At 42.1% G+C, this 13,789-nt stretch overlaps 1 pseudogene; it reads left to right on the top strand.

The window, feature by feature from the left end:
* The first annotated feature begins 13,176 nt into the window (after positions 1-13,176).
* LOC145408708 (5S ribosomal RNA) lies at positions 13,177-13,294 on the top strand (annotated as a pseudogene).
* Positions 13,295-13,789: the final 495 nt, after the last annotated feature.

The raw sequence follows: 13,789 nt of genomic DNA on the forward strand, positions 1-13,789 counted from the left end.
TTGCTCCTTCCATTTGAAACAATCCACCTTCTTGTGTCCCAGCTTCCTATAGAACCAGCAACCTTCTCTGATCTTCTCCTGTTCTCTGTTTCACTTCTTCCACTTTCCTATGTCCTGGCTTTTCACAGTACCAGCGCCTTCCTTGAAAATTTTCCACTTCTCGTACCTGTGCCTTTCTTGCCTTGAATCCTGCACCAAGACCCGTCTGAAAAGTGGACGTGTTGGACCTGACATAGGACTCAAACTCTAGAGCCCTGGCAAATGTTTCTTGCATGCTTCTGGGTTGTGCCTGCTTCACTTGCACTTTCAACTCTGCAATGTCAAGAGCATCGATGAAGTGGTCCCTCAGAAGAAGAGCCAACGGGTTTGATGCTGCTCCAGGGTACATTTTGTATCCCATTCTCTCCAGATCATGAGCAAGCTACTGTAAGGATTCGTCCCAAGCCCATGCACGGGTCCGGAATCTTGCTCTGCAAACCTCAGTCTGGTACAAGATTCCATATCCGCACTCCAGCACTTCTACTAGGTACTAATGACTGTTCCCCTCCATCACTGACATCTGGCCCAGAATTTCCTTTGTGGCACGCTTAAGGCTAATACCCTCTGCCTATCATCCCATCCATTCTGATCCACAAGTAACTCGAATTGTGTACAGTAAGCTTCCCAAGATACTCTGCCATCAAATTCCTTACGTTTCTTTTTAATTGTGACCCCATTATAGCCATGCACTTCACTTGTTTGGGGCCTAAAATCTGGGGCATCATAATTATGGCCAGGACTTAAAACTTGTGCATTCTGATTTTCCAACCCATTAATGCTACCATTAGATGCCTGGGATTCATCAAGATTGACCATAAACTGTCCATTTTTTTCATATGCTCCCTGTACACTAACCTGAGGCTCAGCAGTGCAATATATCTCTACAGCCTCAATTTTCTCACTGATTATCTTCACATGGTCAACTACATGCTTCAACTGGTTATCTACAAGGTGTCTGCACTCCGTCACTATTTCTTCACTAACTGACTTCAACTGGCTGTCAACATGCTGTCAGCACTCAGTCACATTATTGCTTACCTCATACTTTCTGCTGCCATAGGTCAGCAAATACCTCCTCCTTCAATTGTTCGCGTTCTTCCTTCATTTCCCCCATGAAATCAACTAGTTGTCCTTCCATTCTCAGCTGTAATTCCCTCTGTTGCTCCTATAATGCCTCTTCAAGCTGTTCCCTCTGTGCTTGCAACTCTTCTTTGATTTCGTTCCTGAGCTCTTTCTGTTCTTTACTTTGGGCCTGTAGTACTTCATTCTTTGCTTGTAGTTGTACACTTTGTGCTTGTATTTGTTCTTTGAGTTCTTTATTTTGTGACTGTAATTGTCCTTTCTTTCTGTCCTTCGTTTTGTGCCTGCAACTGTTCTATGAGCTCTTTCTTTGAAGACTGTAATAGCTTCATAATTGCAGCTAGGGACACCTCCTCCTCCTGCACAGCTAGGCTTCTTGTCTGCACATGTCATAAAATACTTTGTGGTTCCTTTGTGGTTGAGTTATATATATATTAGACTTGTGGACGAGCGGTTTTTATATCTTGGAGTAGCTTGTAGTAGATAATCTTCTTTCCCATTTGTCATGTAGTGACAGGAGAGGTAAAGAATAGTATGGGACTATTTTTATTTGTCTTGGAAATATTAACAAGTCTCTCACACAGAGTGGAGTATAGAGTCCAGTCCCGCTAGCTATCTCTCTGTCTCGCTCTCTCTATCTCTCTCTCAAGTTGCCAAGCCCTTCTCCCTGTGACCTGCCTTTTGTATGGCTTGTCTCCTTCTGAGCTCTCTTTCCTAAATTCTGGTGAAACAGGAGACGTATCACGTGTGTTCCTTGTGGATGGAAAGTTTAAGAAGCCTGTGTGTGAGTATGTGTGTATGTGTGTGTATGGTCACTAGGGCTTTGTTCACAGGTGGACTGCTGACAACTAACTGCATCATCTCCTTACTGGCCACTGTCGTCAGCTTTCCTTAGTGTAATTTGCAAGCTCATTTCCTTTTCCCAGGCTCGCATAGGGCTGTCTATCTATCTATTTATCTATCTATCTATTATGATTTGTAATTATAATATGGAGTCCTGATATCTGCTCGGCCGCGCGAAAATGGCGTACCATCGACAGTTAATAGTCCTAACATATTAATACACAGGACTCCATATTATAATTACAAATCATAATACACACCCCCATGCTCCATGTCGAAGTTTAGACTAACTGCAGCACTTTAAAGAAATCTAAAGTCCTAACACCAGTATTACATCCCTGTCCCACACTGCCACAGGTTCCAACAACAGTAGTTCAGTACAGGATAGACGTTCCCCAGTGAGTTGTTCTTCCTGTGGTCAGCCTTTAGGTGTATAGTACACAAGGTCAGCTGAGGCATTGTACATAAACACTAACTTCTTGAGTTCACTGTCTTTATTTTCCAAATAATTACACTTAATGCTTCCCAACCTCACTTCCCTATTCTCACGAGCACTGGAGCTATACAGACTTTACTAACTGCAATTACACTTAATGCTTGACAACACTTCACCATTATCATAAGTTCCAGCGATATAACAAACTTCAGTAACTCTTCACTATTTGCCAACAACACTTCACTGTTTTCACAAGTACCAAAAATATACAAACTATACTGACACTGCACTACACTCAAACTGAACTGAAAACCGACTGAACACGAACTAGACTCTTTCCCATCCTTATATAAGGTTCCACTGTTCTAGAATTATCTACATGGTACGAGAACAACAGTTGCCAACTTGGGGATTTCCAAAACATGCCAGAGCTCTCTTACATTACGTCTATCTATCTATCTATCTATAGCCCGACGCCCTAATCCCGCAAAGGGTGGCCGCAGACAAAACGCCTCCAAGTCGCTCTGTCACCCACCATTTGACTACCCTCCCCCCAGCTCACCCCCCCTCCCTCATATACCTCTCAACTCCATCCCTCCACCTCATCCTCGGTCTACCTCTCCCTCTCCCTCCCTCCACCTCACCTACATACACCCTCTTAGTCAGTCTTTCATTCTCCATTCTCTTCACATGTCCAAACCACCTCAGTGTATTTCTCCTAATCTTCTCAACCACATCCACATCCACCCCATAGCTTTCCTTCACTTCTTCATTCGTCAACCTGTCCCCCCACGTCACTCCACATGCTCCTCTCAAGTAACTCATTTCCACTGCTCTCACTCTTGACTTGTTCCCCTCTTGCATTACGTAAGACTGTAAATTATTTTCCATACAAACTTAAATTGAATTACATAAGTTAACAAGCAATCAGATAAATAAAACATTATAGAGAAAAATAGCACAAAAATCAATGCATGACTTACGAAAAAACTATACTCACAAACAGCAGGCAAAGTAGCAACTCTGACGTATACCGGAACTAGCTACCTAAACAACAGGAATCAGCAAGAAGCTTCAAGACTACCTAACTACCAAATCCCGTTTCTTAATAATATTTTTACAGGCTACGGCAAACAACCGTTGAAAAAACGTCCATATTTTAGTTTGAAGTGTGAAGCGGCTGGGGAGGAGGGGGGGAGGGATGGAGCATTTCACAGCCACTTATCACAGAGAAATTCCCGTAGGTTTTATGGAACTAACAAAACCAGTCCATCCTGGATAAATACTATGCAACTCTAGTAAATTATAAAACTAGACCTGTGTTCATTGCATTTGCTGGAGCCACCAAAAGGCACAAGTAAACTACTTAGAAATACTTATTTTACACAGCAGTATTTCCTTAAGTATCTAGGCTTAACCCTCTTCGATGCAGCCAGATACACTTCTGATACACCTTAGTTAATATAGACCAATAAACTCTATTTTTTAAGTAATACATAATTTTTCTTATTAAATTACTGGGAACACAACAAATGATGATTCCAAGTGGGGAAAAACAAAAAAAAAAGGCTTGAAAAGGGCCTTTTCTATGGTATGAATGATTTTTTTTTTCTCGTGGAAAGCGTTAAACAAAAAGAAAACACGCGATGATGAGTGGAAAATCTTGGACCAAGATCTAAAGGGACTTTATTCAACGCAAGCCTAACGGCAACGATAAACCTTCCAGACGTACATTTGACAAGAGTCCCACCTGTCCACCTGGTGGCGGGATATGGCTAACGTGGTAACAACGCGTGTGTGTGTGTGTGTGTGTTCGTGTGTACTGTATGATACAGTTTCCTAGCTTATTTAGAAGTATTTTATCATGATGTATGTATGTGTTTTATTATCTATTATAATATATTATTTTGTATTTTTATGTATTTTATTATGTATTTTATCGTCTGTGTCTTATTCGCTGGTTTTGCATTGTGGCTCCTCATATCCAATGAAATGATTATTTCACACACTCACTCACTCACACACACACACACACACACACACACACACACACACACACACACACACACACACACACACACACACACACACACCTCGCGGCTTTCGTAGCAGCTTGCTGCCAGGCATTTACTTGTACATTTGTTAGGGGATGGAAAGGACATGCAGATGGACTCGTAGTCTTACTTCCGACTGTGTTGAAGAACCAGACTAAGATTACTTGGGAGAGGCTACTGGTGATGATTACGATGATGATGATGATAGTGACCTTGCCCTGGTGAGAGTTGTTGAGGCCGACGATGAAGAAGAGGAGCAACATGATGACAATTCATGAAGAAGAACGGGTACCAGTGAGACACATGAAACTATTTGCTTCCCCCAATAATAGGGAGGTAGCTGAGACAGGACGACACACTCCCAATTTACTCATCCACACATACACATTCATTCGTATCTTAGCCCCAAGGGAAAAAGGGACAGATCCTCACTGCACCATACAGCACGAGGGTCAGTTGCACAGTGCAATCAGCAACATCCACAGCAGGGCCGACAGCAGAGCTGGTTTACCCCTGCCACATCATAATGAACCCATCCCCATACCTGCACCTGACCTGATCAGCTGATCAGATCAAATGCAAGGAGAATACCACCTCAGGGCTGTATCATCATCTATTCATTCACAATCTCTCTCCAATCATTCCTATCACATGCAGCCACTCTTCCTTGCTCAATAGACTTCCCTCTCACATCCAACGCTCTCTTCACACTGTCCATCCTTCCTATTCGTGGTGTTCCTCTCACCCTTACACTTTTCACATCCCATCCAGTTATCTTTTTCACCAATCGCCCAACATCCATTCTCTCCATATGCCCAAACCATCGCAACACCCTCTGCTCAACTTAGTCAGCCATCTCCTGCACAACTCCAGTTCGCCTTCGCACTTCATCATTTCTCACTCGATCTTTACGCTTCACTCCACTCATACTCTTCAGACACCTCATATCCATGACATTCAAACTTTTCCTCTCTGCTACGCCCATATTCTACTTTTCAGCCCCATATAACGCAGTTAATATCATAACACCATCATACAGCCTTCTCTTTACATCCATTCTAAACAGACGACATCAAAATACTTTTTTCATTCCTCCCAGCACCTTTCCTACTTAATTCATTCTGAACTTCACTTCTGCATGTATTCCTCCATCTACAGCAACATGTGACCATAACTACTTAAAACACACTATCTCCTCAAGCAACTCACCATTCAAAACTATATTCATCCTCCTACCATCTACCAACCTCGTACACTTCATCACTTTACTCTTATTCTCATTTACTCTCAATTTCCTCCTTTCACACACCCTTCCAAACTCCCCTACCAACAGTCTCAATCTCTCTTCTGATTCAGTCACCAGTGCAGTATCATCCGCAAACAGCAGCTGCTTCAGATTCCACTCTGTGCCATCAGCATTCATCAGACTCAAACCTCCACCTAAAACTCTTGCATTCACATGATGCCATTGGTAAAAAATATATTAATCTGTTCTTTGGACAGCTGCTTGAACAAACATTATAATGACGAATTTGTTCTGCCACAAGGGCTCATGGAATATAATTGCATTTTAGAGAAAACTCACAGAGAATCAGATGTCTGTAGATCAATAACATGGGCCAATCTTATCAAAGGTAGACCTGTTGAGAATGTATTGCTTAGTGAAGATGTTTGTTAGGATAGGCAAGGTCAGCTAATACAGAAATAATGGCAAGAGAGTTGTTTATAACACCTACTATGGAATATGATAGTGTAACCCATTCTAATAAGAAGATTCAAAGTATAATTACCCAGATTTCTAATACAAACAATGCTAAAATACCAACACACATCAAGGTGACAGTCCATAGAATTAAAAACCTTTTTCTGGTCTGCCCGATGCAAGAGGCTTGTTGAGACAAAACAAATACTGCTATACACGTCTCTTCATGGAAGAGTTTGGTCACCCAATATCTGGAGCTGTAATATCAGTAAAACTGTTTCTTACATGCCAACATATCTTTCGACACCATTGATACCAGACGCTGGAAATCGGTGCATGATCGGTTTGCAGCAATCAGGGAGCTTTTCGAACGGTTCAATAATTGTTGTTGCTCATGTTAGAGCCAGGTGACTTTTTGACCACTGATGAAACGTTACATGGGAGTAGAATACAAATAGGGTTCAGACAGTACAATAAAAGCAAACCCGTATGCTATGGCCTCCAGTATAAATCTATTAATGCTGTTTGGTATCCATTTATCTTTGGGACAATTGTATATTCAGGCAAACCTTCAGGACAGCCAGGACCACACTACATACACGGTACAGTCCCAACAGTCAAAGCTCTAGTACAGAGGTGTCAAACTGGTGGCCCGAGGGCTACATGTGGCCCTCGAAGAGGAAAAGAGTGGCCCGTGATGACTTAAGAAAAAATTAGTCGTAATAAACAGAAAATCCCATACAGTCTGTCATGTGATAAAGTGAACAAATATTACAGCACTGTTAAGAAATATTTGTCGATAATTTGGCTGATAAAAATACCAATTGAATAATTTATTGATGAACAAATATGTCACGGAATTTTTCTTTATCAAGATTCAGAAGCCAATGCCACGCAAGGGTTAGAAGGTGTACCGAACTTCTCCGAACGTTGAATAGGCTGCGTCTTTACCATTTCATTTATCATACCGGTATGATTTTCATTCAACAAGTTTCCAATTTTATATTTCAAATTTTTAATTTGCATGCAGTTTAAAGTAATAATCTACAGTACAATGTGTAAGTATGATTCACTAATCTGATGAATATCCGGAAACAGTACTTCTTGTTTTGATAAAGTCGGAAGAAGTAGAAAACGTAAATACGCTGGTGTAGTCTCCCACGGAGTTCATGCGTGCTTAACTCGTATTATTGTTGTTTCTACAGTTATTTAAGGTCAATGGTTATTCTAGCTTAAAGTAAATGGGAATAAATGTTGTTGGAGAGTAGTAACCAGCTGAAAATGATATTAAGGGATGTTGAGAGTCTCAAAATTACATGTAATAAATTAAGTGCACTTTTCATAACAAAACAGTTGTCCTAACATAACCCAGTCTTGCCTAACCTAAATTATACTTATCTAACTCAGTAATTTTAAAGTAGCCTACAGTACGTTCGTTTTGTTTTCATGAAATTTATTATTTTTTCTTCTCGAGTCTCAGTGTTAGCATTTATTTCGTATATTACGTAACTAACCAAACTTTAACGAACGTAACCTAAGTTAACCAAACCTACATACAAACCTGTATAACAATCTAACTGTCCTAACCTAACTTAGCATGCACTGTCCAATTTAACAACCTAATGTACTCCAACCAAATCGAACCAAATCTTACCTAACCCAAGCATATCACACTTATCCTACGCTGATTTCGATAAGGTTAAGTAGGCTTGGCCCTCAGACGATCAACAGAACAGAAGTGTGGCCACTGGGAAGGACTGAATTTGACACCGGTGCTCTAGTAAGTCAATTACAAGCCTCTGTCGACCATAGAGGTAGGATTAGTAGTCTGGATAGATGGTATATCAGAATAGAGTTATTTAAATGGTTTCAAACACAAGGTATCATTGCCTTTGGTACTACAAGTTCTACCAGGAAATGCATACCATCAGAGATTAAGGCAGTCACTGAAAGGGAGGATAGGTCACATCAAGTATACTGGAATAAACAAGGGGAAGACTTGACACTGCACTCCTATGTAGCTCCCACCAAAAGCAAAGGTAAGAAAAATGTGTTACTTCTGAGATCTGTCTCCCCTGCATTAGGCATTACCATGGATGGATGTTGATTTGGAAAAGGGAAAAAAAAAAAATTAAATTGTATGGTTTCACTAAAGGAGTCACTGACATTATGGATCAGAGGATCAGTTTTCGTACAGTACACAGTAAATCTCGAAGATGGACAATGAACGCTCTTGGCTATATCTCGACACTGCCAGAGTGAAGTCACAGACAATTTATTCGTTACATTATAATCGGGACCCAAGAAAAATTGCTTCAATCACACATAGGTGGCAGTTAATGAAGCACTGTGTAATCCTCAAATTGAAAGAAGGTAAGTTCAGGCTTGTGGTTTTACCAGGAATACGATAGCAAAGATGAATTTGATGCTAGGACAGGGAGAGGCAGAGGAGGCCGTCTCAGAAGTAACACATGAGAATAGGTCAAGGAAAACGGCGCAAATGTCATTCATGTCTGGAGTCGATCTGTGGGCCAGGATACACTCAAAATTTCCCTAAAGTAAAACTGTGCTTGAAACACACATCACAAGCATACATGTTATAAGCATTTAAATAAAGTATATATGTGTGTATAGGTGGGGACGCCCATCATCCACCCACTTAGTGTAGTGGTAATCTGTTTTTAGGGTAGCTGTACACTGATTGGCAAGCCAAACGATTTCCTATAAACCAGGAGAGCATTAAACGCTGGTTGGTAACCTTATAATCAACCGACACGTGTTCCCTACGTGACAGCAAGTGGGTTGGCGGAGGGTTAGTGCCCCTCCCCGAAAACAACTGACTAAAAATATGAACAAGAAGCCTCGGACCAGGACTGACCAAATAATGACGACTAAGGAACGAACAAAGGACGTTATACGGATGGCAAAGTGGAATGTAATGGGTGCAAAAGGATGAGGTGAAAAAGAGAGAGAATGTCCAGGTGCTTGAGGGTGCGAAAGTGGATGTATGTGGATTAACTGAAACTAAATGAGGGGAAAGAGTGTGACAGAATGGGAGTATGGATGGGGTATATGTGTGGGAGTAGGTGAGAATGAGAGGGCAAAAGAAGGAGCGTATATTGTTGTGAGTAACAGATGGAAGGAGAATATAAGAGAGTATGGAGCAGTTGGCTCAAGGATTGTGTGGGTAAGACTGAAAGTTGGACCACAAATGTGGGCGATTGTGTGAGTGTATGCACCGATGCAAGATCGTGCAAGCAGAGTGAGAGAAGAGTTCGGGACACGTGGAAATGTATGTAGAAAAGTTTGAAAGGAATGAGAAAGTGTTTTTGATTGGTGATATGAACGGTAAAGTAGGGAATGTGAAGGTGGATGGAGTAGTTAGTGAGTGGGGTGTGCCTGCTGAGATAGATGAGAATGGCAGTGCTTTAGTGTTCTGGGAGGGGGTTGGTGATAGCCAATACCCTCTTCAGGCACAAAGTGATCCAAGGTATAAATGGCAAGTGATGAGAAGGGTTGGTGGTGAACTGAACGAAAGGAAGGCAATGATTGATTATGTGTGTGTAGATGAAAGGATGCCAAGGTGTGTAATGGATGCAAGAGCATATAGAGGTTGGGGGAGTGGACTTTCTGACCACCACTTGGTGGTGGTTAGAATCAAGGTCCAAGTAAAATGGAGAAATAGAAGAAGGGAAAGACGGGAGGAAGGAGTAGATGTAAGGAGAGTGGAAAGATTGCAAGAGGATGAGAAAAAGACTGAATATAAGAGAGAAGTGGAGGAATGAATGGGTAAATATGGACTGGAGCAAAAGCGGAACGTGGAAGATGTGTGCAACATATTCAAAGAAGAAATATGTGCAGCATGTGAGATGGTGTGTGAGGTGAAGAGAAGACGAAAGGGGGTGCAAGGAACAGCACGGCGGAATGAAGAGGTGAGACAGGCTGTGGCGCAAAAGAAGAAAGCATGTAATGAATGGATGAGAAATAGGGGCGTAGAAGAAGTTGAGAGGCGGAAGAGAGAGTTATATGTTGAAAGGGAGAGAGAAGTGAAAAGATTAGTAAGAGAGTAAGAAAAGAGTGGATGAGGAGTTTGGAAGGAATTTGAATGTAAAATGGAGGGACTGTAACAAGAAGAGGTAAAGTGAGTTACAACAGGGTGGCAATGAAGTTAGTAGGGGAGTGAAAGAAAAAAATGGTAGATTACTAGAGGAGAACGGAGAAAAAGTGAGCAGATGGAGAGAACACTAATGAACTGTTGAACATAGAGAATGAAAGTAATGCAAGTATAAGTGGCTGGGGAATGGCTGGGAAAAGGAAGGAAGTGAGAAGAGAGGAAGAAATCAGTGGGATGGAAGTTGTGGAAGCAATGGAGAAAGTCAAAATGGGGAAAGCCCCAGGAATTGATGGAGTGTGTGGTGAAATGCTGAAGCACGGGGGAGAGATAGTACTAGAATGGATGTGGAAGATGTGCAGATTGGCCTGGGAGGACGGTAGGGTCCCGGAGGATTGGAAGTCCGGTATAATTATTCCCTTGTACAAAGGAAAAGGGGAAAAAGAAGTGTGAGGTAATTATAGGCGCATTTGTCCTCTTAGTGTAATAGGAAAAGTATATGGTAGGATACTGGGCCTTGATGGCAGGCTATGAAGCCTATGCCCAGAGTTGGAAAAAAAAAATTACCGACAGAGTTACGAAAATAACAGAGGAATTAGTTGGAGAAGAACAGGGAGGTATTAGGAAGGGAAAAGGCGGTGTAGAACAGATATTCATCCTTAGCTCTTTAGTGGAAAACATTTCTGGAGAAGAGAAAGAAATTGTATGAGGCCTTCATGGATTTGAAGAAAGCATATTATGACAGAGTGGATAGACAAGGATTGTGGAAAATATTATGATTATATGGAGTAGATGGGAAGTTGCTGAAGACCGTGAAGAGTATGTATGAGGGTGCTATGGCTGCAGTGCGTGTGGATATTGAACTGAGTGAATTTTTATGATTGAAGGTTGGATTGAAACAGGAATGTGTCATGTCTCCAGTGTTGTTCAATCTGTATATAGATGGGGTTATAAAAGAGATACAAGGTAGGGCAGTGGATGTTGGAGTGACCCTAATGAGAGAGGGCAGTGTTTGGAAACTCCCTGAACCGTTGTTTGCAGTTGATACTGTGTTGTTAAGTAAAGACGAACGGGAGCTGCAAGGCTTGGTGGATGGGTTTGAGAGAGTGTGTAAGAAACAGAATCTAAAGGTGACTGTAGGGAAGAGTACTGTAAAGTTATGGTCTTCGAGAGAAGTAAAGTCAGTGAATGTACAGTGAGATTGGATGAGGAGGAAATGGAAAATGTGAGTACGTTTAAGTACTTGTGAGGAGTAAGGATGGAAGTTTGGAGGGTGAAGTGCTTGAAAGGGTACAACAAGGAAGAAAGGTTGTTGGTTCCTTGAAAGCAGTGATAAGAAACAGGGAAGTGAGCATGTAAGTGAAGAAGTTACTACATGACAGTATTGTGATACCAACACTAATGTATGGAAGTGAGACTTGGAGCTTGTTGGAGGGACAGAAGGCAAAAGTGAGAGCAGTGGAAATGAGTTATTTGTTAGGAGCCTGTGGAGTCACAAGGAGAGACAGATTGACAAATGAGGATGTGAATGATCGTTGTGGTGTTGATGTGGATGTGATAGCCTAGGTAGCGTTAGGAGAAACACATTAAGCTGGTTTGGCTATGTGGAGAGGATGGAGAGTGAGAGACTGACGAGGGGAGTGTATGAGAGTCAGGTGGAGGGGGAGAGATGGATGGGGAGGCCAAGGATGAGATGGGGGGATAGAGTGGAGAGGTATATGAGAGAGGGGGGTGTGAGCTGCAAGCAGGGCAATGAAATGGCAGGAGAGAGGGCGACGTGGAGGCTATTAGTTTGTGGCCACCCCGTATGGGATTAAGGCGTCTGGCAACAGATAGATAGATAGATATATGTGTGAAATGCTATGGCAGCATGCCCAGTCAGTGAGTCTCATTCTGAATATTAGGAATGAATATGCTAGTCTGCGAATGAGTATTGATCATGACTGTGTTTACATTATTACAGATTGTATTTTTATGTTTAAAAATTTCCTTATGTGACAGATAGTTAGATAGATTGACTGACTGATTGAATATAATAAAATTCTGGCAGTGCAACTGCCAGGGTCATATGCCACCGGACAACAAGGTAAAAGATCTCGCCAAAAAAAAGAAAAGTGCATATTAAAAAAAAAGTTAATACCTATTAGTAGGAGTAAAACACTGAAAACAACAAAAGTACAAAATATCAATTACTTATAAAAATGGAAGGAGGCCTGCCTCCAGAAGAAAATTAAAAACATCAGTAAAATCGCCGGAGGCTTCCCCAAGCATGGAGGACAGACAGCAGAAAACATCTGCCCCCTTATTTCTAGGGCAGAATCTCTGATGTAGGTCCCCCAAACTTGGACACCCGACCAACAAGTGATGGATAGTAAGGGAAACAAGGCGATCATCACAGTACAGATGAGTTCCACCACTCATCAGGAACCCATGTGTAAGCAGAGAGTGCCCAATGCGAAGCCTGGCAAGGGCCACCTCCAATTGCTGAAGTATGGAGGGAAGAACCCTTGGCACAACTGATTTCTAAAAGATTTCTTTTAGTAAGGATGGAAGTTTGGAGGGTTGCTTATTAAGAGCAACACCATCCCAGTGTCTCTGACAACACTTACAAATCACATACCGCAAGTAAGGTGTTACGTCAGAAGCAGGAAGTGGGTAGTCAGCTGGGGGTTGTTGAGAAGATGCAGCTTTAGCTAATGTATCTTCCCTCTCATTGCCCACAACACCATCCTGTGTGGGAACCCAACAGAAGTCCACATGGCGGCCACGGCGGCCAAGAAGAAAAAGCCACTCTAAAATTTATAAAACCAATGAATGGAATGCATTAAAAGACTCCATTGCAGAAAGTGGACTACGGGAGTCACTAAAAATCACAAAAACAGATTGGGAGAAAGTAAAAATGATTTTGAGAGCATATGAATAAGCACGTTGAGTACACCGCTTCCCGTCCGATCAGCGAAGTTAAGCAACGTTGGGTCTGGTTAGTACTTGAATGGGTGACCGCCTGGGAACACCAGATGCTGTTGGCATCCCTACGTGTCAAGTGGGGTTGGTGGAGGATTAGTGCCCCTCCCTGTAAAACAATTAACTCTAAGCCCTTGGCCACCCCGTCTGGGATACATGGCGTCTGGCAATGAATGAAAAATGATGAATGAATTAGCAGTCAGTTCCGCTGTTTACACTGAGGCAATGCCAGGAGGGCTACTGCCCCTACTAAAGGAAGGAAAGACAACACCAAAGCCTACTCCAGTAGCAGTATTACACCTGTCAGTATAGACGGGGACAGAACCTTCATGAGTGGAGACATGTAAAACGAGAGAGAGGGACACCTGAGAGGAAAATGAGCTGTTATTACCTACAACGGACTTACAAAATTTCACACGGGTGAGTAGCCAAAAACCCACCCTTGGGATCTGATGTGGACAAACTGCCAATCTCAGAACAGAGAGGGCTAACATAACAGACAGGACCCAATAACCAAAGGGCTTCGGGAAACTAGGACGAATTTCAGAAACAGGATTGTG

The sequence above is a fragment of the Coenobita brevimanus genome, chromosome 8, assembly GCF_032717465.1.
Source record: "Coenobita brevimanus isolate Jiangsu-jjx chromosome 8, ASM3271746v2, whole genome shotgun sequence".
NCBI classification, from domain to species: domain Eukaryota; kingdom Metazoa; phylum Arthropoda; class Malacostraca; order Decapoda; family Coenobitidae; genus Coenobita; species Coenobita brevimanus.